The 26,429-nt window shown below is 37.3% G+C and overlaps 1 long non-coding RNA gene across 1 annotated transcript in view; it reads left to right on the top strand.

The window, feature by feature from the left end:
• Positions 1 to 26,201, top strand: part of LOC129058877 (uncharacterized) — a 51,483-nt gene extending 25,282 nt beyond the window's left edge. The window contains exons 4-5 of the long non-coding RNA XR_008524293.2: positions 1,342 to 1,516; positions 25,440 to 26,201. This is a non-coding gene — a long non-coding RNA (uncharacterized LOC129058877). The remainder of the gene's footprint in view (positions 1 to 1,341; positions 1,517 to 25,439) is intronic.
• Positions 26,202 to 26,429: the final 228 nt, after the last annotated feature.

Here is a 26,429-nt window from a genome sequence, read left to right on the forward strand (position 1 = left end):
GGACGGTAACGATCTCCTGACCTCGTGATCCACCCCCCTCGGCCTCCCAAAGTGCTGGGATCTCTTCCTTCTTTTTAATAAAAAATGGAAATTAGTAAAACGGGATAGATTTAGAAATAATTCAAATTTATGAAGAACCTGAATGTTTGAAATATTTTGGAGTTAATTTCACATTTAGAAAGGAAATTCAAAGGATCGTTTATAAAATTCAAACCACGTTATAGCATAGACTTTAGAATCAAACAGAAATAGCTTTGCATTCTCGCTTCATTGCTTAATGATTGGGAAAATCTGTACAATTTACATATTCTCAGTGAGCCCCAGTTTTTAAATGGGATATCTTATTGTGTTGTTGGGTAAATTAATATGGGGAAAATGTATTTAATAGCATCTTGTAAAAGTAGCGCCTAGTAAGTACTATATCATATGGGGCATCTTGTTTCTGTATTTAATAGAAAGAAAGCTTTAGTTGTTTTTAAAACAACTGAACTCCAACAAACTTACAAAAATAACCAAAGGAGGAAGGAATATTGTATACCTTACATCAGAAAATTATTTTACAGCCCTGTTTTACAATTTTTTAAGTGTGTTAATAGTTTTTTGTGAAATATTAAAATCTCCAAAAAGAATTTCCCATTTTTAAAACAACACTTACTAACATCTTATGGAACTTACCCAAAAAAGTAGTTTAAGAAAAGCAAATTTTGAACATTTGGAATTCTGTTTGCCAAATGTTACAAAAATACTTAATTTTTAAAATACATATTTAAATTATATAACTATTCCATTGTTGCTTCAGTCAGACCCCTGGGAGGAAAATGATTATGGATAAGAACAAGGTACTTGAGGATGTTTGAGACTATTAGAGTACATCCAAATGAGTCCAATGAGTGGACTTTTTTACAAAGACATGAGCAAGATTTAGAGAAATCAGTTAGAGATGAGTCAGCACCCCATGGCTAGCAATAGCAAAGAGCCATTACCACACCCAGGCTTGAAAGTGCAAGGAGAGGAAGTAGACCCTTATGAACAGAGCTAACCTAAGATTACAGAAGGGGAGCCTTTGGTGGAGGAACAAAACCAACCTATAGCAGTCTTAATGGGAAAGAACCACAGAAATAAGTACCTAAACTTTAATAGCTTTGAACCTGCCAGTACCATTCATTGTGTGTCATTGGTTTAACCCAACTAGAAGCCAGACAGTGAGACTCCACTGATGCAATCCGTAAGAGTCAATGTCCTAGATACTAAGCAAGGTACAAAAAAAAAAAAAAAAATGTAGAATGGATCTATAAAGGCGTGAACAACATCACCTCTAATTGTAACATTTCTGTTTTATAGGATATAAAGTTTTGTTTGATGGCGGGGCACAACCCAAATGATCTTGAATAGATGAAAGCCAGAATTTTTTGTTATAGCCCTAAATAAGAGAAGATTGCCTGGCAAGGCCACATGGGAGTTTGCACCTGGAGAAAGATAACAGCAAGCTGGAGTTGTAGGGTGCAATTTATGTAGGGTAAGTGGGGTGGCATTAGCTAAGCTCCTTGTGGATTGCTTAATTTGAATTATTCCATGGGCTTCAGGGTAGAGGGGTTGATCCTAGTCATGTGGTAATTTTCAAAAATATTTTGAATAATTTGTTATTTATATACTCATCTACTGTGTAAAAATAGATTGAGATGACTAAAATGCAATATAGTGGATCATGAATAAGAATCCATATTTTTCTAGCACTTATAAATTTATATTTGGAATTTTTAAAGAACTTCAGTCATACTATAGAATTGATTTGTAGACTTTTAACTTGTAAATTATAAACATTTCTCTGTAGCATTAAAATGCTCCCCAAAATATTTAATAGTTGTATATATTATTTTATATGACTTCCCTCTAATTTATTTAATTAATCACCTTACTAAAAACATTTAATTTATCTTATTCCTACTACCTTTGTTTTAAAAAAATATATAATGCCATGGTGATGCTCTTTATATGTGAATCTATTTGAATATCTTTGATTTTTTACAATAAATTTCTATAAGTTACCATTTTGGGTGCTCTTTATTCATTTCAGTATATCTATATTTCCACCTTCCATCATTTTCTTTTTGCCTTAAGAATTTCCCTTGACATTTTTTACAGTGTAGGTCTGCTAGTGATGAAGTCTTTTAACTTTTGTATGCCTGAAAAGGACTTTATTTCACCTTTATTGTGACTTGGTATAGCATTCTAGGTTGACAGGATTTTTTTTCTTTGAGTTCTTAGGAAATGTCTTCTCACTGGTAGTGTTTCTGACAAGAAATCTGCTGTAACCTTTCTATTTGTTTCTTCGTACGTAGCATGTTGTTTTTTGTCTGGCTGTTTTTATTATTTTCTCTTTGTCATTATTTTCTAACAATTTAAAATGAGTCCTGATGAGATTTTCTTTGTATTTCTCGTAAACAGGTTTCATTGTTCTTGAATTTGTAGATTCACAGTTTTTATTAGATTTAGAAAAATTTTGGTCATTACTTTTTCCATTTTTTTTTCTGTCTCTTGCTCATACTCTTTCTTTTCTCCTCCAGGCACTTTGATTACATGTGTGTATTCAGTTGCTTATTTTCTATAGCAATGTAGTTTTTCTTTAGATCATATTATGTAGGGGGAAAATGATTCATTTTTAACTTAACTCTATTATCTGGAATCATTCTGCTTCAGTTATAAATTCTGCTTTGGAATGCTTGCATCTTGAATACACTCTCTGAGTGAATAGCAATACTGCAAGCTAGGAACACAGGAGAGTTTGTAGAATCAAAGCACATTTTCTCCTAGTCACTCAAATTTGATTTTGCTGATGGAGCCCTTCCTGTTAGTTTTCCAGTCATCTTATTGTTAATCAAGCCAATAAAGTAGAGTCAAGAGTATGTCAGTCTTACCATTTTCAGGAAGCTGCAGAACCAGTATCAAAGAGGAAAAAATAAAATCACTTCTTTAATGCTCTGAAAACAGCATTCTCACTGTGAAACGCTCCTAAGTTGGAGCATTCCTCCAACTTAGGGCACAGTCTGAAGGTGAGGCTGAGGAGTAATGTACCTAGTTATTTTTGTGGGGAAAGGGGGTGGGCAGTGATTACCAATAAATATGTGTGAATTATGTTTTCAAAGAAAGAATTTCCTATTCAGAAAATGTTAATTCTATTTTGTAGCAACCAGAAAACTGGATTTGTAAAGTGTTAGTGGTTGATATTTAAGTTAATTCTAAAGCATACCTTTAAGATTCAAGATAGGTATTTTACCTAAACTTCAAGCTTTCTTGATTTCAACTCTAAGCAGCTGATGGTTATTTATAGTTAATGATTAGTTTGCAAAACTGAGAACAACATTCTTTTGACAGTATTCCTTTATTTACAATTGCCTTCTTCAGGATCATTAAGAAATAATGATTTTAAAGTGATATGTTCCTGGGTCTCAATCCATATCGTGGCAGTGGGGAGGGGAGGTGGAGGAGGACTAAGACCTTTATATTTTTAAAAAGAACCACAAGTTATTTTATTCACCTTAAGTTTTGAGAATCTATTCCTGAGTTTTTGGGATTGCACATATATTAATTTTCTTAGAGAAACATACATTTTAAATCATTTTAAAAACCAGAAAATAAGAACTATTTCTTATAGTAAATTAAATAACAGTAAATTCAACACTGTTTACTCAGTTCAGATAAAGACATAACTGTTTCCAATTTTGAAATCTTTCCTCAGAAATTAAATTACTGAGTTTCTAAAGCTCAACAATCAACATTGAATATATTCACTAATAAGAATTTGTTTCTCCAGTCTATCCCTAATTAACTAGATTAACTTAGCCATTCTCTAAATTTATCTATCTCTCTTCTTTCTTTCTTTTAGAAAACATCACTGTCAGCCTGAGGCTCTCTCAGTAATCTTCTTCATACTCATCCACTTTGGCTAATAAAATAGGTTTAAATAAAGATCCTCTCAAAAGCCTATGAATACATATTTTTCCAATTACACAACTTAATAATTATCAGTAGCACAGCTTTTCATTTGAAAAATAAAATAAATTTATTCTGCCAAGCATGAATCATTTTCTTAGGAGTGAAAAAAGTGATTTTAAAGTTAACTTGATGGATTTTCATTATACTAATTTGTAAGCTTCTCATAACTTAAAATAAGTTTTTTCTTACCAAACTTTTTAAAGATGAGCTCTGCTCCCATCTCTATAACAAGTAAAATTTGTGTTTCTAGGCAACCTGCTCAAGCTGTCTGGCTCACTTTGTTCCCTTTCATTTGGGGACAAAAGAATTTGACATTTTAGCGGACTCTGTGTTATACATTCCCACTTTCCTTCAAGATGCCCCCTCTTCAGGTCCAAGGCATTCATTCCTGAGCTACGGGGGCATTGACTGCTGAGGGCTCATAGTTCAGTCTTTCTTCAGAAATCATTCTTAGCCATCCTACGTTACACTCCTTCCCAAGGTCAGTGCTCATTCAATGACTAGGTCATGTGGAGTACAAAGTCCCCACTCCCTTTTCTTGACTGAGGACAAAGCTGAAGGACAACCAGTGTCTCTGGAATTGATGAGACCTTCATGGGGACTGCACTGCAGCTTAATTTTTCTCTTATCTGCCCCACCGTCTGTCATCACTCACACTCAGGTATTGTTTCTGAGAGCACATCCCAATAAACCTACAGCACACAATTTTTTTTTCCTCAGTTTTCTGGCAAATCTAACCTAAAACAGATATCTTGTGATATGTATAAATATTTTCAAAATAATTGTGCCATTTGATAGTTGATAATTTTAAACATTAAAATGTCATATTTATAACTGAAAATGGATCATAGACTTAAATTTAAAATCTAAAATTTTTAAAGTGTTAGAAGAAAATCTTTGTAATCATGAGTTTCACAAATATTTCTTAGATACAACACCAAAAATATAAAGAATAAAAGAACAAATTAATAAATTAGGGTTCATCACATTTTAAAACTTCTGCTCTTCAAAAGACACTGTTAAGAAAATGAAAATATAAGCTCCAGACAGGAAAATAATCTTTTGCAAGGCAAACATCTGATAAAACTCTTGTATCCAGAATACATGAAGAACTCTGAAAAGTCAATAAAAAGAAAATAAAGAATTTCATTAAAAAGTGGACAGAAGATTTGGACAGACATTTCACCAAAGAAGGTATACCGCAAATGACAAATAAGCACTCAAGAGGATATTTAACATCATTACCACTAAGGAAATAAAAATTAAATACTTAATGAGATATCACTGCACATTTATTAAAATGGCTAAAATTAAAATGACTGGCCATAACAAGTGTTGGTGAGAATTTAGAGGAACTGGAACTCTCATACCCTACTGGTAGGAATATAAAATGGTACAAACACTTTGAAAAACAGCTAGGCAGTTTCTTGAAAAGTTAAACGTACTCATACCATATAATTTAGCAATTCTACTCTAGGTACCTACTTAAAAGACAAAGAAAATATGTCTGTATAAATACTTGTGCATGTGTATTTATAGCATTTTTATTTGTAATAGCCAAAAGCTGGAAACAACTCAAATGTTCATCAACAGATAACTGGTTAAACAAATTGTGATATATCCATAAAATAGAATATTATTCAGCAATAAAAGGAATCAGTTATTGATACATACAACATGGATGAATATCAAATTAAATAAGCTGAGTGAAAGAAGGCAGTCAAAAATATGTATATTTTAGGATTCTATTTATATAAAATTCTATACAATGCAAACAAATTTATAGTGATAGAAAACAAATCAGTTTTTTACTGGCAGTTGGGGGGCAGCTGCAGGAGAGGAATTGCAAAGGGACACAAATACTTTTTTTGTCTAAGGAATATATTTATTCTTTTGGTTATGCTGATAGTTTCATGGGTATATACATATGTCAAAGCTTATCAAATTATACAATTTAAATGTGTACAGCTTATTCTATGTAAATTTTACCTCAGTAAAGTTGTTTTCTTTTTTAATTTGTTCTTCAAAGCTTTTTTAAAAATTGTTATTATACTTTAATTCTAGGGTACATGTGCAAAACTTGCAGGTTTGTCACATATGTACACATGTGCCATTTGGGTGTGCTGCACCCATTAACTCATCATTTACATTAGGTATATCTCCTAATGCTATCCTTCCCCCTGCCCCCACCCCACCACAGGCCTTGGTGTGTGATGTTCCCCTTCTTCTGTCCATGTGTTCTCATTGTTCAATTCCCACCTATGAGTGAGAACATGCGGTGTTTGGTTTTTTGTCCTTGGGATAGTTTGCTGAGAATGATGGTTTCCAGCTTTATCCATGTCCCTACAAAGGACATGAACTCATCGTTTTTTATGGCTGCATAGTATTCCATGGTATATATGTGCCACATTTTCTTAATCCAGTCTATCATTGTTGGACATTTGGATTGGTTCCAAGTCTTTGCTATTGTGAATAGTGCTGCAATAAACATACGTGTGCATGTGTCTTCATAGCAGCATGATTTATAATCCTTTGGGTATATACCCAGTAATGGGATGGCTGGGTCAAATGGTATTTCTAGTTCTAGATTCTTGAGGAATCGCCACACTGTCTTCCACAATGATTGAACTAGTTTACAGTCCCACCAACAGTGTAAAAGTGTTCCTATTTCTCCACATCCTCTCCAGCACCTGTTGTTTCCTGACTTTTTAATGATTGCCATTCTAACTGGTGTGAGATGGTATCTCATTGTGGTTTTGATTTGCATTTCTCTGATGGCCAGTGATGATGAGCATTTTTTCATGTGTCTTTTGGCTGCATAAATGTCTTCTTTTAAGAAGTGTCTGTTCATATCCTTCACCCATTTTTGATGAGGTTGTTTGTTTTTTTCTTGTAAATTTGTTTAAGTTCTTTGTAGATTCTGGATATTAGCCGTTTGTCAGATGAGTAGATTGCAAAAATTTTCTCCCATTCTGTAGGTTTCCTGTTCACTCTGATGGTAGTTTCTTTTGCTGTGCAGAAGCTCTTCAGTTTAATTAGATCACATTTGTCAATTTTGGCTTTTGTTGTCCTTGCTTTTGGTGTTTTAGACATGAAGTCCTTACCCATGCCTATGTCCTGAATGGTATTGCCTAGGTTTTCTTCTAGAGTTTTAATGGTTTTAGGTCTAACATTTAAGTCTTTAATCCATCTTGAATTAATTTTTGTATAAGGTGTAAGGAAGGGATCCAGTTTCAGCTTTCTACATATGGCTAGCCACTTTTCCCAGCACCATTTATTAAATAGGGGATCCTTTCCCTATTTCTTGTTTTTGTCAGGTTTGTCAAAGATCAGATGGTTGTAGATGTGTGGCATTATTTTTGAGGGCTCTGATCTGTTCCATTGGTCTATATCTCTGTTTTGGTACCAGTACCATGCTGTTTTGGTTACTGTAGCCTTGTAGTAGAGTTTGAAGTCAGGTAGTGTGATGCCTCCAGCTTTGTTCTTTTTGGCTTAGGATTGTCTTGGCAATGCAGTCTCTTTTTTGGTTCCATATGAACTTTAAAGGAGTTTTTTCCAATTCTGCGAAGAAAGTCATTGGTAGCTTGATGGGGATGGCATTGAATCTATAAATTACCTTGGGCAGTATGGCCATTTTCACAATATTGATTCTTCCTATGCATGAGCATGGAATGTTCTTCCATTTGTTTGTGTCCTCTTTTATTTCATTGAACAGTGGTTTGTAGTTCTCCTTGAAGAGGTCCTTCTCATCCCTCGTAAGTTGGATTCCTAGGTATTTTATTCTCTTTGAAGCAATTGTGAATGGGAGTTCACTCATGATTTGGCTCTCTGTTTGTCTGTTATTGGTGTATAAGAATGCTTGTGATTTTTGCACGTTGATTTTGTATCTTGAGACTTTGCTGAAGTTGCTTTCAGCTTAAGGAGATTTTGGGCTGAGACGATGGGGTTTTCTAAATGTACCATCATGTCATCTGCAAACAGGGACAATTTGACTTCCTCTTTTCCTAATTGAATACCCTTTATTTCTTTCTCTTGCCTGATTGCCCTGGCCAGAACTTCCAACACTATGTTGAATAGGAGTGGTGAGAGAGGGCATCGCTGTCTTGTGCCAGTTTTTGCCCATTCAGTATGATATTGGCTGTGGGTTTGTCATAGATAGCGCTTATTATTTTGAGATACGTCTCATCAATATCTAATTTATTGAGAGTTTTTAACATGAAGGGCTGTTGAATTTTGTCAAAGGCCTTTTCTGCATCTTTTGAGATAATCATGTAGTTTTTGTCTTTGGTTCTGTTTATATGCTGGATTACATTTATTGATTTGTGTATGTTGAACCAGCCTTGCATCCCAGGGATGAAGCCCACTTGATCATGGTGGATAAGCTTTTTGATGTGCTGCTGGATTCAGTTTGCCAGTATTTTATTGAGGATTTTTGCTTTGATGTTCATCAGGGATATTGGTCTAAAATTCTCTTTTTTTGTTGTGTCTCTGCCAGGCTTGGTATCACGATGATGCTGGCCTCATAAAATGAGTTAGGGAGGATTCCCTCTTTTTCTATTGATTGGAATAGTTTCAGAAGGAGTGGTACCAGCTCTTCCTTGTACCTCTGGTATAATATGGCTGTGACTCCATCTGGTCCCGGACTTCTTTTAGTTGGTAGGCTATTAATTATTGCCTCGATTTCAGAGCCTGTTATTGGTCTATTCAGTGATTCAACTTCTTCCTGGTTTAGTCTTGGGAGGGTGTATGTGTCCAGGAATTTATCCATTTCATCTAGATATTCTGGTTTATTTGCGTAGAGGTGTTTATAGTATTCTCTGATGGTAGTTTGTATTTCTGTGGGATCAGTGGTAATATCCCCTTTATCATTTTTTATTGCATCTATTTGATTCTTCTCTCTTTTCTTCATTATTAGTCTTGCTGGCGGTCTATCAATTTTGTTGATCTTTTCAAAAAACCAGCTCCTGGATTCATTGATTTTTTTAAAGGTTTTTTTGTGTCTCTATTTCCTTCAGTTCTGCTCTGATCTTAGTTATTTCTTGCCTTCTGCTAGCTTTTGAATGTGTTTGCTCTTGCTTCTCTAGTTCTTTTAATTGTGATATTAGGGTGTCAATGTTAGATCTTTCCTGCTTTCTCTTGTGGGCATTTAGTGCTATAAATTTCCCTCTACACACTACTTTAAATGTGTCCCAGAGATTCTGGTATGTTGTGTTTTTGTTCTCATTGGTTTCAAAGAACATCTTTATTTCTGCCTTCATTTCGTTATGTACCCTGTAGTCATTCAGGAGGAGGTTGTTCAGTTTCCATGTAGTTGAGCAGTTTTGAATGAGTTTCTTAATCCTGAGTTCTAATTTAATTGCACTGTGGTCTGAGAGACAGTTTGTTATAATTTCTGTTCTTTTACATTTGCTGAGGAGTGAAGTAAAGCTGTTTGTTTAAAGACTGTATTTAGCCCTGTGGTCTGCTCCATGAAGTGTATAATGAATGCTGAAAAAACTTGAAGGAAAAATTCTGCAGTTCTGTGTATTGTTATACCGGAAGAAGTTGAGAGATGCAATTTGCAGTGACAGAGTCACCAAATAGAACAGCATGAAATGAGAAATTGTGTGGTGAGCAAAAAATGTGTTTAATAATGTAGTGCATTAAGAATGGTGAAAATTTTTTAGCCTAGAAAAATATTGACAGATAAAATAAACTATGGAATCAAAATGTTCCTTCAAAATGTGATCTCAACCCTTTAATAAAGGATTACTGAAACTTGTAACACATTAATTTAGAGTTTTTTATGCAAAAGAAATAAAATACTCACATACTCTATGAAAAACCTTAGAAGTAATAAATGATACATATAATCTATGATTCCTTTTCCAGAACAGGATGGCTAGAAGTGAATATAGTGGACTTGGCCTCAAAACTTGATTCTGGCCATTGGTAGATGCATAAATATGAGCCAGTCAGACTCACTATAAGCCACAGTTTTCTCATCTATATAAAATATGAGATTAATAATACCTAACTCAAGGTTGTTGTAAATATATGTCTTTCTGTATATAGATGTTTTGTTTCATAGTAGGCATAAACAAATGAAATAATCCCAGTGCACCCTTTTACCTTGGAAAGTCAATATGTGGTACGATTTTTACAGAGTGTTAATTTTTTCCTGAATATATGTGTTCACCAACATAATTAATGTTTAGCTTTGCTACAGTCAACCAATAAGTCTTGTATCTTGGTAACTTAAAGGAAGCAATATTTATTTTACAAAGTCTTATGCAAACACTTTGAGGGACCCAGGCTGCATCCATCTTGTGATGACTAATATATTAAAAAAAATTTTTTTTTTTAATTTTTAAAATTGGTCTCATGGAGGTAGTGAATAAAATGATATCTTAACACCTGTCCTCTAAGGCTTCTCTAGCTGGGAAGAAGGAAGATAAAGGTGGAGAGTACATTAAAATGTTCAACTTGAAAGGAATTTGCATTAGTTTCTCTCACATTTTACTGGCCAGAATTAGTCACATGTCCTGACTAACTGCAGGAGGCTGGCAAATGGTTTCCTTGCATGTGTTCAAGAAGGAGAGAACTGGGTTAGCTGAGTACTAATTGTCTTGATCATAGTATAACTCTGGGTTTATTTTTAAATGCCTGGAATGATGTTTCTAAAAACCATGCTTATTGGTGTAATGGTAATACGTATGTGTCCTGATGCATACAGCAATACGCCAAGACACCAAGTTGCAGCAGAGAAAGAGTTACAATTACAGGACCACCTAACAATGGTGACATGGTTTTGTTCTGTGTCCCCACCCAATCTCATCTTGAATTCCACTCCCATAATTCCCACATGTTGTGAGAGGGAACTGGTGGAAGATAACTTGAATCATGGGAGTGGTTTACCCCACACTGTTCTCCTGGTAGTGAGTAAGTCTCACAAGATCTGATGGTTTTATCAGGAGTTTCCACTTTTGCATCTTCCTCATTTTCTCTTGCCACCACCATGTAAGAAATGCCTTTCATCTCCTGCCATGATTTTGAGGCGTCCCCAGCCATAGGGAACTGTAAGTTCAATTAAACCTCTTTTTCTTCCCCATATGATGTATGTCTTTATCAGCAGCGTGAAAACAGACTAATACAGTAAATTGGTACCAGTGGAGTGGGGCGTTGCTGAAAAGATACCCGAAAATGTGAAAGCAACTTTGGAACTGGGTAACAGGCAGAGGTTGGAACAGTTTGGAGGGCTCAGAAGAAGACAGGAAAATGTGGGAAAGTTTGGAATCTCCTAGAGATGTGTTGAATGGCTTTGACAAAAATGCTAATAGTGATATGAACAATAAAGTCCAGGCTGAGATGGTCTCAGATGGAGATGAGGAACTTGTTGGGAACAAGAGTCAAACAAAGGTGACTCTTGTTATGTTTTAGCAAAAAGACTGGTGGCATTTTGCCACAGGGGCAAAATGCCTAGAGATCTGTGGAACTTTGAACTTGAGAGAGATGATTTAGGATATCTTGGTGGAAGAAACTTCTAAGCAGCAAAGCATTCAAAAGATGACTTGGGTGCTGTTAAAACATCAAAAGGTGACTTGGGTGCTGTTAAAACACTCTGTTTTAAAAGGGAAACAGAGCATAAAAGTTCAGAAAGTTTGCAGCCTGACAATGCGATAGAAAAGAAAATCCCATTTTCTGAGGAGGAATTCAAGCTGGCTGCAGAAATTTGCATAAGTAAGGAGGAGCTGAATGTTAATTCCCAAGACAATGGGGAAAATGTCTCCAGGGCATGTCAGAGTAATAAATGAGGTCTTCAAGGCAGCCCTTCCCAGCACAGGCCCAGAGGCCTAGGAGAAAATGGTTTCACTGGCCAGGCCCTGGGTCCCCATTCTGTGTGCAGTTAGGGACTTGGTGCACTACATCCCAGCCACTACAGCCATGGCTGAAATGGGCCACCACAGAGCTCAGGCCATGCCTTCAGAGGGTCCAAGCCCCAAGCCTTGGCAGCTTCCACGTGGTGTTGAGCCTGTGAGTGCACAGAAGTCAAGAATTGGGGTTCAAGAACCTCTGCCTAGATTTCAGAAGGTGTATGCAAACTAATGAATGCCCAGTCAGAAGTTCCCTGCAGGGGCAGGGCACTTACGGAGAACATTTGCTAGGGCAGTGCAGAAGGGAAATGTAGGGTTGGAGGCCCCACACAGAGTCCCTACTGAGGCGCCACCTATTGGAGCTGTGAGAAGAGGGCCACTGTCCTCCAGACCCCAGAATGGTAGATCCACTAACAGCTTGCACCGTTTGCCTGGAAAAGCCACAGACACTCAAAGCCAGCCCGTGAAAGCAGCCAGTGGGGAGCCTGTACCCTGCAAAGCCACAGGGGCAGAGCTGCCCAAGACCATAGGAACCCACCTCTTGTATCAGCATGATCTGGACATGAGACCTCGAGTCAAAGGAGATCATTTTGGAGCTTTAAAATTTGACTACCCTCCTGGATTTTGAACTCGCATGGGAACTGTAACCACTTTGCTTTGTCCAATTTCTCCCATTTGGAATGGCTGTATTTACCCAATGCCTGTACTCCCATTGTATTTAGGAAGTAACTAGTTTGCTTTCAATTTTACAGGCTCATAGGTGGAAGGGATTTGCCTTGTCTCAGATGAGACTTTGGGCTGTGGACTTTTGGGTTAATGCAGAAATGAGTTAAGATTATGGGGGACTGTTGGGAAGGCAATGACTGGTTTTGAAATGTGAGGACATGAGATTTGGAGGGGCCAGGGGTAGAATGATATAGTTTCGCTCTGTGTCCCCACCCAAATTTCATCTTGACTTGTACACCCATAATTCCCACGTGTTGTGAGAGGGACCCCCAGTGGGAGATAATTTGAATCATGGGAGCGGTTTCCCCCATACTGTTCTCATGATAATGAAAAAGTCTCATGAGGTCTAATAGTTTCATCAGGGGTTTCCGCTTTGGCATCTTCCTCATTTTCTCTTGTGGCTGCCATGTAAGAAGTGCCTTTTGCCTCCTACCATGGTTCTGAGACTTCCCCAGCCATATGAAACTGTAAGTCCAATTAAACCGCTTTTTCTTCCCAGTGTTGGGTATGTCTTTATCAGCTGCTTGAAAACGGACTAATACAGGAGGAAACCTCAAATTTATCTCCCCAGGGAGTTTGGGGATAGAGATTTAAAGGGATTTGGAGGGGATTGAAATGTGGAGATTGTTAATTGGTCAAAGAATGTAGAGTGAAGTCATGGGACAGGGAGATGAAGAAGTTACATTCTCGTGCTGATTCCTTTCCTCTGTAAGAGTCTTTTAACTGGTTGGCATCAGCTATTTTGCCGAAATTTAGGATCCACAAAAACACCTTTAGCAATCCATAAACAAAATCTTATGATTCTAATGTCAAAGATCCTGTCTATAAGAACAATGTGAATGCAAATCAATTCTTAAATGGTCTTATGATCCTATTGTCAGCAATCCTACCTATGGGAACAATCAGTATCTAGTGCTACGTGACTTCAGCAAGAAGGAAGTGGGCAAAAGTGCAGTCTGATTAATGTTTCATTATACCTATATTTCTGTGCAGAACCCGGTGTGCAATTCCTGTCAACCCTGTGAGGATTAATTGGCATGAACCAAAGTGTACGTGGCTTACGTTCTCTAACTCCTAATAAATCATTGCATATTTTTTTAAAAATTGTTGCTTGCTTAAAATATGAATTTAATCTACGTCTGGCAGAAAGAGATGCTGATTTACTTTGCTATTACTGTATTTGCTTGAGTCTATCCGGCTCTCTTTCAGGGAACACGTGGATATATCTATTTCTTACAGTCTCCATGGCTATACTCAAGTCCGTGGACTCTCCATGATGTCTCATTAGGAAGCCTGTAAATGTAACTGAACTGATTATCCCACTTCCACTTTTGTCCCCCAAAGTGCATATGCACAGCAGCCATGGTGACCTTTTATAAACCTAAATCGGGTCATGTCACTCCTCTGCTCAAAACTGTCCAGTTCCATCTTACTCAGATTAAAATTCAAACTATTTACTTTAGCCTATAGAATCCTGCATATATTTCAACCACATCATTGTGTAAACCTGCCCAGTCCTCTTGCAACTTTCTACCTGATATATGTGTGCATGTATATGCATACATGAATGCATACATACACACACACATACATATACTCCTCAAAATCAGTTATTAGTGACAGTTCAAGACACAGAAATTAGAAAATTAAATAAATGATTAGATATCTAAAATGGTTTCGTGGTCTTGGAAACTTTACCATCAGAGAAAAGGTTTATGTAGATGTAATTAATTCATTTAGCTAAAATGTGTTGGTAAAGTACCAGTAATATAGATTTCCTATTGTTACTTATTAAAAAAAAAAAAAACAAATGTGACATCACTACAGAGTTATATTGGGGCAGTGATGGCCATATGCCTCCTTGATTCTCTTTAGATACCTTATCACTAGAATGTCAATAGCTAGAATGTTATTTTATGGTTAATTTCTAAAGTGTTTCTTAGTGGTTGCCACTCATGTAAAACTTCTGGGTAAAATACATCTATTTTGTTTGGTTTGTTTGGTTTGTTTGGTTTTATCTATTGTAACCTGAAGCATATTTCCTTGCTGGCAAAATACACTGGGCATGGTTAGAAGAAATTCTGAAAAGGACTGTTTGATGCATTTGGAAGTCTTTCCCAAAATTTTACAAACACTGCAAATTGTTTGCCTTAGTGTAATCAAGTATCTTTTAAATAAATAATATATAAAGTGGAGTTTATGCTAGTTAGATTTACTTCAATAGTAATGGGACATAAATACATTTTAGATCTCAGTAAAGTTACTTCCTCCATTAACCTTTTCCTCAGTCCTCCAAATTGCATGCTGCAATTTTCGAATAGTAACATTTTATTGTAACTGTGTATTGAGTTTTTCTCTCCCAATGGACCGAAAGCTTCCAGAGGTCAACAACTATGTCTTGGTCGGGCGTGGTGGCTCACACCTGTAATCCGAGCACTTTGGGAGGCGAAGTGGGTGGATCATGAGGTCAGGAGATTGAGGCCATCCTGTTTAACACGGTGAAGCCCCATCTCTACTAAAAATACAAAAAATTAGCCGGCGTGGTGGCACATGCCTGTAGTCCCAGCTACTTGAGAGACTAAGGCAGGAGAATCGCTTGAACCTGGGAGGTGGAGGTTGCAATGAGCCAAGATCGTGCCACTGCACTCCAGCCTGGGTGACAGAGGAAGACTCCGTCTCAAAAAAAAAAAAAAAAAAAGAGAGATGTCTTATTAGTGGTTGTATAATGCTTAGCTAAATATTTAAATATGATGGGTGATTAAGGTGAATGATTTAATAAGTAACAGGATATACATTAAAAAACTGGCGTTCTACATGCCGTTGGCAATGGTAACATAAAGACTATAAGGTCTCTCTTTTCTATCACAGATCTCAGCGACCTTTCCTTCCCTCAACATCTGATGAGCAACTTCTGTCTATTCACTTAGTGATTTATTTTTAATTAACTCTTTGTGGTCTAGAGTCCTTAATAGACTGTAAATCTGGGAGAAGAGGAATCTTATTTTGTCTTGTATTTGTTTGTATCTTGTAAAGCAACCTCCTCTAATGAACATTATATATAATTGCTTTTCAATGTCAATAAATATCAGGGTGATTGCTAGGTCGAATGGTCACTAACCATGCAAACCTGATTCAGGACAAAGTATAGTCTCAGATAGAGTTTACAGAGTAGCAAGAAAGCAAACGGGCAGCTATTAGAGCTTTTATTTGAAACATCTCCTGAAAATAGAGAACTAAGGCCATTTTCAAAGGCATTCAAGGTTCAAACCCCATGGCCAGTGAATTAGCTAGAAAATTCCAGCCTAAATTCAGATTTCCCCTTCATGTATTGATTTATTTTGTTTGCAGGCTTAGATTTATTCAGGAAAAAAATGTGGGTGTTTTATGTAGGAATTTTCATTAAATAGGAGTGTAAACAGTGAAATGACTTGATCTGTTATTTATTGCATATAATTGCATACCATTCACTGAAAACACAATACCAACAGTGCAGCAAAGGGGTTAAAATCAGGAAAACATTTGTTTTTTAAAAATGAACATGAAAACCTAAGAAAATTATTCCTGGTATGAAGCACGTTTTTGAAGTACAGATTTTTGTCCCATGAAAAGCTGATTCATTTCCATTACCATGATGAGCTAAGGGGAGCATGAAATTGCCATGGGTTGATGGTTTCATTTAGGGATCAATTTTCAAACTAATAGACATAATGTTCCTTTGCCCTTACTCTGGTTAACATTTACCAATGAACTTACATCAAGTTTTGGGATGTATTGTCTCATTTTTTATCAGGAAATGACATGTCCATGAAACTGAAACAGAACAAATTGTATGCCTTTGACATATCTCCCAAAAGTAACTAGTGAATACAGAGACCATTTCAACTAAACTAAATGCTTATCTTCCTATTGAAAAATGTGACAGAAGCTGCTGGAGGTTTATTAAAATCCATTGTCTTCTTTCTTGGCACCAAACAAGATTATTTCACTGCACTCGGATTTGGCTGTGTGAGTTGGGTTCTACCCAATGCAATGTGATCAGAGGTTAATTAATCACATCCATTGAAGGCTCATAAAGTCTCCTACATATGTCCCTGCATGTTCTCTTCCCCTTCCAGCTGATAGGATGGCAATACCCTGGGTGACCTTGGATGCAACATGTCAAAGATGGCAGAGAAGCTGTCAGCCTTGTCAGTGAATAATTTTATGAAGGAAAGGCTCTGACTTCGATACCTGCCTTGTACTGTTACAGGAGAAAGAAAGAATCTTCTTGTTCTCTAAATTACTAAATTTTGGAGGTCTATTTTTATTGCAACTTAGCCTACCCTAACTAATATTAACCTTGGACTTGGTATACAGATAAATGTATGCATGTGTGTGTGCACACACATGGGCCTATCTTATATCAGTTAAAATTATGAATTGAGAAGAAATGTAATTATTAAGAACTTGCATTGTGAGATCCAAAGAAGAAAATGATGCATCTTCACAAATGACTTGAACTTCTCAAGGAATAACATCAAGAATAATTTTTTTTAAAATGTGTTTTATGCTTTTATCTTTTGGTTGGCATAAACTAATATAACTTACTTCTAAATGTAAGGACTTTAGGAATTTAATGATAAATGCTTTAGTAAACTGTATCTCTATACATTTTCTTGAAATTTAGGGTTCCTTTCTCATTATTTTAAGTTCTCTATTTTCTTATTAATGTGGATCCATTAAATTTTGGCAACCAATCAACATTTGATTACCATAACTGTCAAGGCTCAAATAACACCATTTTGATATACTAACAATCCCAAAAGAATAACTTTGCCATTCCACAATAATAACAATAATAGCAGTATGTTAAAAGTAGGTGTCATAGCACTTGCTACTTACACACGATATAAATTTACTTTAATCTTCATACCAAGTTGAAGCTTGATGTTTTCATTCACATTTTCAGATGAAAAACAAAGGCTCAGACAGAGTTAAGTAACTTGTCCAAAGCCCTACAAAAAGTAAGTGGTGGAAATAGGATTTGGACCCAGGCTTTGACCCCAAAGTTTATTCTTTTAGTTCCCCACTATACCATCTGAGAAAGTGAAATACTCAGAACAATCAATTTGTCGATTTTCCCTGGGTGTTATGTTTTATAGATGATTCCATGTTCTATCACGGCACTAAAACAACTTTGTATTGCTATGCCATAACTGGACCCTTAAATTCCTAGCTTTATATAAAATCTCTTTTAAATCAAGAAGAGAATAGAATAACATAGTTGCTTAATGATGGAAAAAATTGCCTTTAAAATTAAGATAATTACACCTTTCAAAATGTTAGAACTGTAAGCTAAAATTCTTGGTTCTTCTATATCTACCATGGAAACCCCATCTGATATCATATCCATTTATGTTTCTACAACAATAATCTGAATCTTTATCTTCAACTCCTACTTTTAACCTTGGTTTCATAACATAATTCTCAGTATTTTCATGAGTTCCCTCTTGAATTTATATTAAAATATTTAACTCAACAGCTCTTTTATTATTTAACTTTTATTTTAAATTCAAAAGTACATGTGCAGGTTTGTTATACAAGTAAACTTGTGTTATAGGGGTTTGTTGTACAGATTATTTCATGACCCAGGTATTAAGCCTAGTACCCATTAGTTATTTTTCCTGATCCTCTCCTTCCTCCCACCCTCCGATAGGCCCCAGTATGTGTTGTTTCCCTCTATGTGTCCATGTGTTCTCATCATTTAGCTCCCACTTATAAATGAGAACATGTGGTATTTGGCTTTCTGATCCTGCATTAGTTTGCTAAGGATAATGGCCTCCAGCTTCATCCATGTTCCTGAAAAGGACATAATCTCGTTCTTTTAAGGTTGCAAAGTATTCCGTGGTGTATATGTACCACATTTTCTTTATCTAGTCCACCACTGAGAGGCATTTAGGTTGATCCCATGTCTTTGCTATTGTGAATAGTGTTGCAATGAACATGCATGAACTCAACAGCTCTTAAAACGCACAATTCCTCACAGGATGATTACCCATCCTGACATTTATGTCTCCAATGAAGGAATTGATTTGTTTGTCCCTTCATGTTACTTAGTTTGTATCTTACATATACTACATATCAAAATTTGTAAATTCTAACTTATTTTTATGCATGATCCACCTTTCCTAGACGCTTATAAACTATTTTATGCATGTATTCTTTGTTTAGGAGAAATTAATTTTAAAAATTCAAAATTCAGTGATTTATTTATTTAACCACAAATATTCTTTAGGCGATAACATTCTTTGAGCTAGGTAGGAAGCATAGCTCCATATTCATTTTTTACGCTTTCAAAAAGATCTGGTGCAATGACCCAAATTTAACTAGGTCATGACAAATATCTGTCAAGTAATAAATCACACATAAATCCATTAATAAAGAACTCTAGTACTAATAGAAAAGATAAATTCTGAAACAAGAAAGGGCAATTATGTGAAACTAAAGTGTGCATGAATCAAGCCCAGTGACAAGAAGTAGGTAAAATCCATCTTAAATTATGATTTGGAGAAAATTTTACTTATAATGTTAAGGTGATGAATAATCATCTACCAAAAATATAGCTAATGCACGAAAAGATGCACTCTTGGGAACTCTAACATTTTGCAAACATGAGACTGTATGATAACAGGAGTTTTGAAGACAAATAAAGAATAGCAAAAATGAAAAAGCATTGAATAAGTATTTGTCAGTGTTTATCCAGAAGGATGCAGATGACAGACACTCTTTACTTATTTGACAGACAAGAGTATTAAAGTCATTTTTAGAAAAATGTTCTCAGAGAGGAGCAAAGGCGGTTCTCTAGGCTTAATCAGGTAAGATTATTCATCCTCTCTTGCTCAACTTTCTGATATCTTTCATTTATCAGGTACCTTAATGCTGACAATTAGGTATTGTAACTATTGAATTTGAATATTAGGATCACTAGAAGAATTACAGGTATCACCTTCTGTTGTAATGAATTTATTAGTATACAAACAGGTAGTTTAGTGTGGCATGTGCTGTGGAGTCAATTTATATGAAATTCCGATTTTATTATTAAGAAACTATGAAATCTTAAGCAACTTACTTAATCTCTCTGGTTTCCACTTTCTTCATGTACAAAATGAAGAAATGCGATTAATGTCTTTTACAGACTTCATAGAATTGTTTTTTAGAAACGACTGCATTATTAAGTAGGGCTGTCACCCTGACCAGTCAAGATCTTTTCTGACAGGCCACATCTTTATTGTGATGAGGCTATTCAAAGGGAAAACTAAACATTTCTTAAGGGGAATATGTTTTTAAATGGTTTGAACTCATTTATTTCTTGTTTACAACTATTTAATTTGATGCTTATAGTTAAGGAACACACTTCTTAAAATTATGTTTTTATTTGAAATAGTAACCTGGATGGGCATGGCGGCTTAAGCCTGTAATACCAGCATTTTGGGAGGCCGAGGCAGGTGGATCACCTGAGGTCAGGAGTTTGAGACCAGCCTGACCAACACAGAGAAATCCCGTCTCTACTAAAAATACAAAATTAGCCTGGCGTGGTAGCGCATGCCTGTAATCCCAGCTACTCCGGAGGCTGAGGCAGGAGAATCGCTTGAACCCGGCAGGCGGAGATTGTGGTGAGCCAAGATCGCGCCATTGTATTCCAGCCTGGGCCACAAGAGCCAAACTCCATCTCAAAAAAAAAAAAAAAAAAAAAATGGAAATAGTAACCTATCCTGCGGTTACTAGATTGATACGGCTTCTAATAACAGCAAATGTCCACCTGATTTTCAAGCACAAATGATCATTTTAAGAAGCTGTGACAGCTACCACAATTGTGCTGTTGTCTTCCTTTCGTAACTTCTTTTGAAAACAAGTAAGACAGATCTCATTCGTTTTGAACAGAGAAAAGAAATTTGATTCTGGATTTGACTTAGTGGAAACCCAGCTCTATTCTAGTATTTTCCTTGAGTTTAGGTGAATTCTAGGGTCAATATTACAAGTTTTGACTCTATCATGCTCTAGAATAAAGCTAAATTTTTAGGGATTTTCAAACTAAGAACCAAATGAAATTGAGTACATTGTGTAAATTTTCTCCTTCCCAACAAAATGTGGATGAAATAGATGTTATATCTGAATAGTTCGTTTCACTAGGCTATAAAATCTATTATCAGAATAAAATAAGAAACAGAAGAAGATAGGAAACTGAAATATAAACAAAGGGTAAGCTCAAGACATTTATTAGCAACCTCCCAAAAGTTCTTTAAAGAGGAGACTTCCTAATCAAATGGTTTATTTTTGTTAATTAATTTATTTATTTATTTTGAGACAGAGTCTTGCTCTGTTGCCCAGGCTGGAGTGCAGTGGCGCCATCTCAGTTCACTGCAATCTCCGCCTCCCCGGCTCAAGCAATTCTCCTGCCTCAGTCTCCTGAGTAACTGGGATTACAGGCTCCCACCACCAAACCCAGCTAATTTTTGTATTTTTAGTAGAGACAGCGTTTCACTACGTGGGCCAGGCTTGTCTCAAACTCCTGACCTCAAGTGATTTGCCCGCCTCAGCCTAAGGGGCTGGCATTACAGGCGTGAGCCACCGTGCCCGGCCCAGATGGTTTATTTTTGATGGGCAAAGTCAATTTGACTACATTCATAATGATTGTAACTAACAAGCAGACTCCTGCTTCATCTATTTTTGGCTGAGATCCACATTATTTTTCATGCTAATTTACCCCAGAATATAATACATTATAAATTTCACCATTGTAGGCCAGGCGTGGTGGCTCACACCCATAATCCCAGCAGTTTGAGAGACTGAGAATCACTTGAGCTCAGAAGTTTGAGACCAGCCTGGGCAACATAGTAAAACCCCACCTCTATTTTTTTTTTAAAAGAAAAAATTATTATTAAAGAAAAATAAATTTAAATAAATTTAAAAATTAAAAAACACACCATCGTGTAATTTTAAACAATGCTATTGCTTAAATAGTTTTAAACTTCCACTCTAGTGGCAGTAAACACTGTTCTATTCTATAGCATCTCAATAATTATCTAGAGGGTTGCTTTTGTGACTTCTACACATTTTGTTTAAATTTTCTTTTATTTATTTATTTATTTTTATTATTATTATTATTATTATACTTTAGGTTTTATGGTACATGTGCGCAATGTGCAGGTTAGTTACATATGTATACATGTGCCATGCTGGTGCGCTGCACCCACTAACTCATCATCTGGCATTAGGTATATCTCCCAATGCTATCCCTCCCCCCTCCCCCCACCCCACAACATTTTGTTTAAATTTTCTAAAAGTCTTTGCCCATCCCTATGATTGCATCCCTTATTTCTTTAAATATTTCACACAAAGCTATTCTGTATTCCTGTATTCTATACCAGACTATCTCAAATCTGTATTTTTTTGTCTGAAAATTTCCACATCATTAGTTTATATCCATTGTTTCTGGCTTTGTTGACTTTAACTCTTATAAGCTTGTCTTATCCTCTGTCTAGTAATGATTTATTTCGACCTGAAGCAGTCCAACTGGCCATTTTTCCTTCAAAAGTGAACTTAATCCCTCTTTTGCCATTGGGGAGACTGTAATATGACTTTTCTCAGTGACCATAATTTTGTCTCCTTTTGTAGAACTTTTTCAAAAAAATGCGTATGTCTCAAATCCATCTAATTTATGCTGCCTTTCTCTCATTATTGTCCTCCTTGCTTGTCTCAGAAAATATCACCTTACGAGTCCCATCTATGTACACTTTCTGTATTCATCTCTCATCACAGCAACTCAAAAGCAGAGAATGAGAATCTGGTCCCTGAAGGACTGGAGCCCCTCTGAACATGTTTGGTCCCTAATGAGATTGTTGCTTATATAGTACTTTTCTTTTCCAGTTTCACCTAAGATCTTCAGTTTCCCAAAACATTCAATTTCTGCAATCTAAACATTTAACAAGTAATACAGATTATATAAATAAAACCTATAAAGAACTAATCCTATTAAGATTAACCTAGATGATTCTAGGGTAAGGAGGGTAGAGAGCGGACTGTCTTATTCAGTGCCTCATTAAGATTGGCCTCCCAATCAAGAGAAAATGTAGGCCTGAAAGGTGTTTTGCAAATGTGCAAAATTTCTGTGTATCAAACAAGATTTGCAAACTTTATTTGTTCCATTCCCATCTCTAGCACAGTGGAATTTCATTTAAAATTGCTTACATATGGGCAGGGCATGGTGGCTCACGCCTGTAATCCCAACACTTTGGGAGGCTGAGGCGGGTGGATCACGAGGTCAAGAGATCGAGACCATCCTGGCCAATCAATATAGTGAAACCCCGTCTTTAGTAAAAATACAAAAATTAGCTGGGCATAGTGGTGCACACCTGTAGTTCCAGCTACTTGGGAGGCAGAGGCAGGAGAATTGCTTGAACCTGGGAGGTGGATGGAGGTTGCAGTGAGCTGAGATTCTGCCACTGCACTCCAGCCCAGGTGACAGAGTGAGACTTCATCTCAAAAGAAAATAAAACTGCTTACATATGTCAAACTTGTGTTTAATGTCAGAAACATTATGAACATATAATTCCAACCAATATAGAAATTAAGGTTATAATGGTCTTTATTTTATCCCCTACTATTATACATGTTGAAGTGTACATTTATACTTCATTATTAACATATTTTTATTAATGTGTTTTTGAACTGCATAAAGCCTACACTTAAAAAGAAATTTGGAAATTATAATGGCAGAGATGCCTTGGGATAAAGGGTCTTGACTATGCTGCTCATCCAGGAGAATATAACTTTCTTTTGAGAAACAAGCTGCCCCCTCACCCATGTCCACTATGCTGAGGCAATCACTGGAAGGTGCACTGCCCCAGAGGACAAAGCTTCTCTGGGCCAGAAGCCCCCAACCAGATGATCCAACAATAGGACTGAGGGTGCCCGGGGCAAGTGCCAGCTCACGTCATCACCCTCACTCAGCCCCGGGTACAATTAACCATTGAGGGCCAGGAAATTGACTTCCTTATTGACACTGGCGTGGCTTTCTCAGTGTTAATCTCCTGTCCTGGACAGCTGTCCTCAAGGTCCGCTACCACCTGAGGAATCCTGGGACAGCCTGTAATCAGGTATTTCTCCCACCTCCTCAGTTGTAATTGGGAGACTTTGCTCTTTTCACATGCCTTTCTTGTTATGCCTGAAAGTCCCATACCCTTATTAGGGAGGGACATATTAGCCAAAGCTGGAGCTATTATCCACATGAATATGGGGAACAAGTTACCCATTTGTTGTCCCCTACTTGAGGAGGGAATCACCCTGAAGTCTGGGCATTGGAAGGAACAAACTCAAGCTCCAGCCTTAAGGGTTCCCACAGGATGAAACTTCTCTTTATACATCACAGAGAGAGCAGGAATAGCTCTTGGGGTCCTTATTCAGACTCGTGGGACAAGCCCACAACCAGTGGCATACCTAAGTAAGGAAATTGATATAGGAGCAAAAGGCTGGCCTCACTGTTTACGGGTAGTTGCAGCGGTGCCTGTCTTAGTGTCAGAGGCTATCAAAATAACACAAGGAAAGGAACTCACTCTCTGGACTACTCATGATGTAAATGGCATACTAGGTGTCAAAGGAAGTTTATGGCTATCAAACAACTGCCTGCTTAGATACCAGGCACTACTCCTTGAGGGACCTGTGCTTCAAATACGCACATGTGCGGCCCTCAACTCTGCCACTTTTCTCCCAGAGGATGGGGAACCAATTGAGCATGACTGCCAACAAATTATAGTCCAGACTTCTGCGCCCGAGAGGATCTCTTAGAAGTCCCCTTAGTTAATCCTGACCTTAACCTATATACTGATGAAAGTTCATTTGTGGAGAATGGGATACGAAGGGCAGGTTATGCCATAGTTAGTAACAGTACTTGAAACTAAGCCTCTTCCCCCAGGAATCAGTGCCCAGTTAGCAGAACTAGTGACACTTACCCGAGTCTTGGAACTGGGAAAGGGAAGAAAAATAAATGTGTATACAGATAGTAAGTATGCTTATCTAATCCTACATGCCCATGCTGCAATATGGAAAGAAAGGGAGTTCCTAACCTCTGGGGGAACCCCCATTGAATACCACAAGGAAATCACAGAGTTACTGCATGCAGCGCAAAAACCCAAGGAGATGGCAGTCTTACAATGCTGAAGCCATCAGAAAGGGGAAGGAGAGAGGAGAACAGCAACATAAGTGGCTGACAGAGGCAGGGAAAGACCAGCAGAAAGGAAAGAGAGAAAGAGGCAGAAAGAGAGAGACAGAGAGAGAAAGAGACAGAGACAGAAAGTCAGAAAGAAGGAGAGGAAGAGACAAAGAAGGAGTCAAAGAGAGAGAAAGAGATAGAAGCAGTAAAGAAAAAACAGTGTACTCTATTCCTTTAAAAGCCAGGGTAAATTTCTGTCTACCCAGCCAATGCATATTCTTCTTATGTGGAACTTCAACCTACGTCTGCCTCTCAGATAGTTTGCAAGAAATAACAAAATCTATCCTTACTCTACAATCCCAAACAGACTCTTTGGCAGCAGTGATTCTCCAAAACTGCTGAGGCCTAGACCTCCTAACTGCTGAGAAAGGAGGACTCTGCACCTTCTTAGGGGAAGAGTGTTGTTTTTACACTAACCTGTCAGGGATAGTACGAGATGCCACCCGGTGTTTACAGGAAAAGACTTCTGAAATCAGACAACACCTTTCAAATTCTTATACCAACCTCTGGAGTTGGGCAACATGGCTTCTCCCCTTTCTAGGTCCTGTGACAGCCATCTTACTATTACTCGCCTTTGGGCCCTGTATTTTTAACCTCCCTGTCAAATTTGTTTCCTCTAGGATTGAGGCCATCAAGCTACAGATAGTCTTACAAATGGAACCCCAAATGATCCCAACTAACAACTTCTACCAAGGACCCCTGGACTGATCCACTGGACCTTTCACTGGCCTAAAGAGCTCCCTTCTGGAGGACACTACAACTACAGGGCCCCTTCTTCACCCCTATCCAGCAGGAAGTAGCTAGAGCAGTCATCACCCAATTCCCAACTACAGTTAGGGTGTCCTGTTTAGAGAGGGGATTGAGAGGTGAAGCCAGCTGGACTTCTGGGTCAGGTGGGGACTTGGAGAACTTTTCTGTCGAGCTAAAGGATTGTAAATGCACTAATCAGCACTCTGTAAAAATGTACCAATCAGCGCTCTGTGTCTAGCTAGAGGATTGTAAATGCACCAATGAACACTCTGTGTAAATGCACCAATCAGCACTCTGTAAAAATGCACCAATCAGCGCTCTGTGTCTAGCTAAAGGATTGTAAATGCACCAATCAGCACTCTATAAAAACTCACCAATCAGCACTCTGTGTCTAGCTAAAGGATTGTAAATGCACCAATCAGCACTCTGTAAAATGGACCAATCAGCAGGACATGGGTGGGGCCAAATAAGGGAATAAAAGCTGGCCAGCTGAGCCAGCAATGGCAACCCACTGGGGTCCCCTTCCATGCTGTGGAAGCTTTGTTCTTTCGCTCTTCACAATAAATCTTGCTGCTGCTCACTCCTTGGGTCCACACTAGCTTTATGAGCTGTAACATTCACTGCGAGGGTCTGCAGCTTCATTCCTGAAGTCAGAAAGACCATGAACCCACCAGGAGGAACAAACAACTCCGGACACACCACCTTTAAGAGCTGTAACACTCGCTGCAAAGGTCTGCGGCTTCCCTCTTGAAGTCAGCGAGACCACTGGAAGGAAGAAACTCCGGACACATCTGAACATCTGAAGGAATAAACTCTGGATGCATCATATTTAAGAGCTGTAACACTCACCGCGAGGGTCT

This window comes from Pongo abelii, chromosome 3 (assembly GCF_028885655.2).
Source record: "Pongo abelii isolate AG06213 chromosome 3, NHGRI_mPonAbe1-v2.0_pri, whole genome shotgun sequence".
Taxonomy (NCBI): Eukaryota; Metazoa; Chordata; class Mammalia; order Primates; family Hominidae; genus Pongo; species Pongo abelii.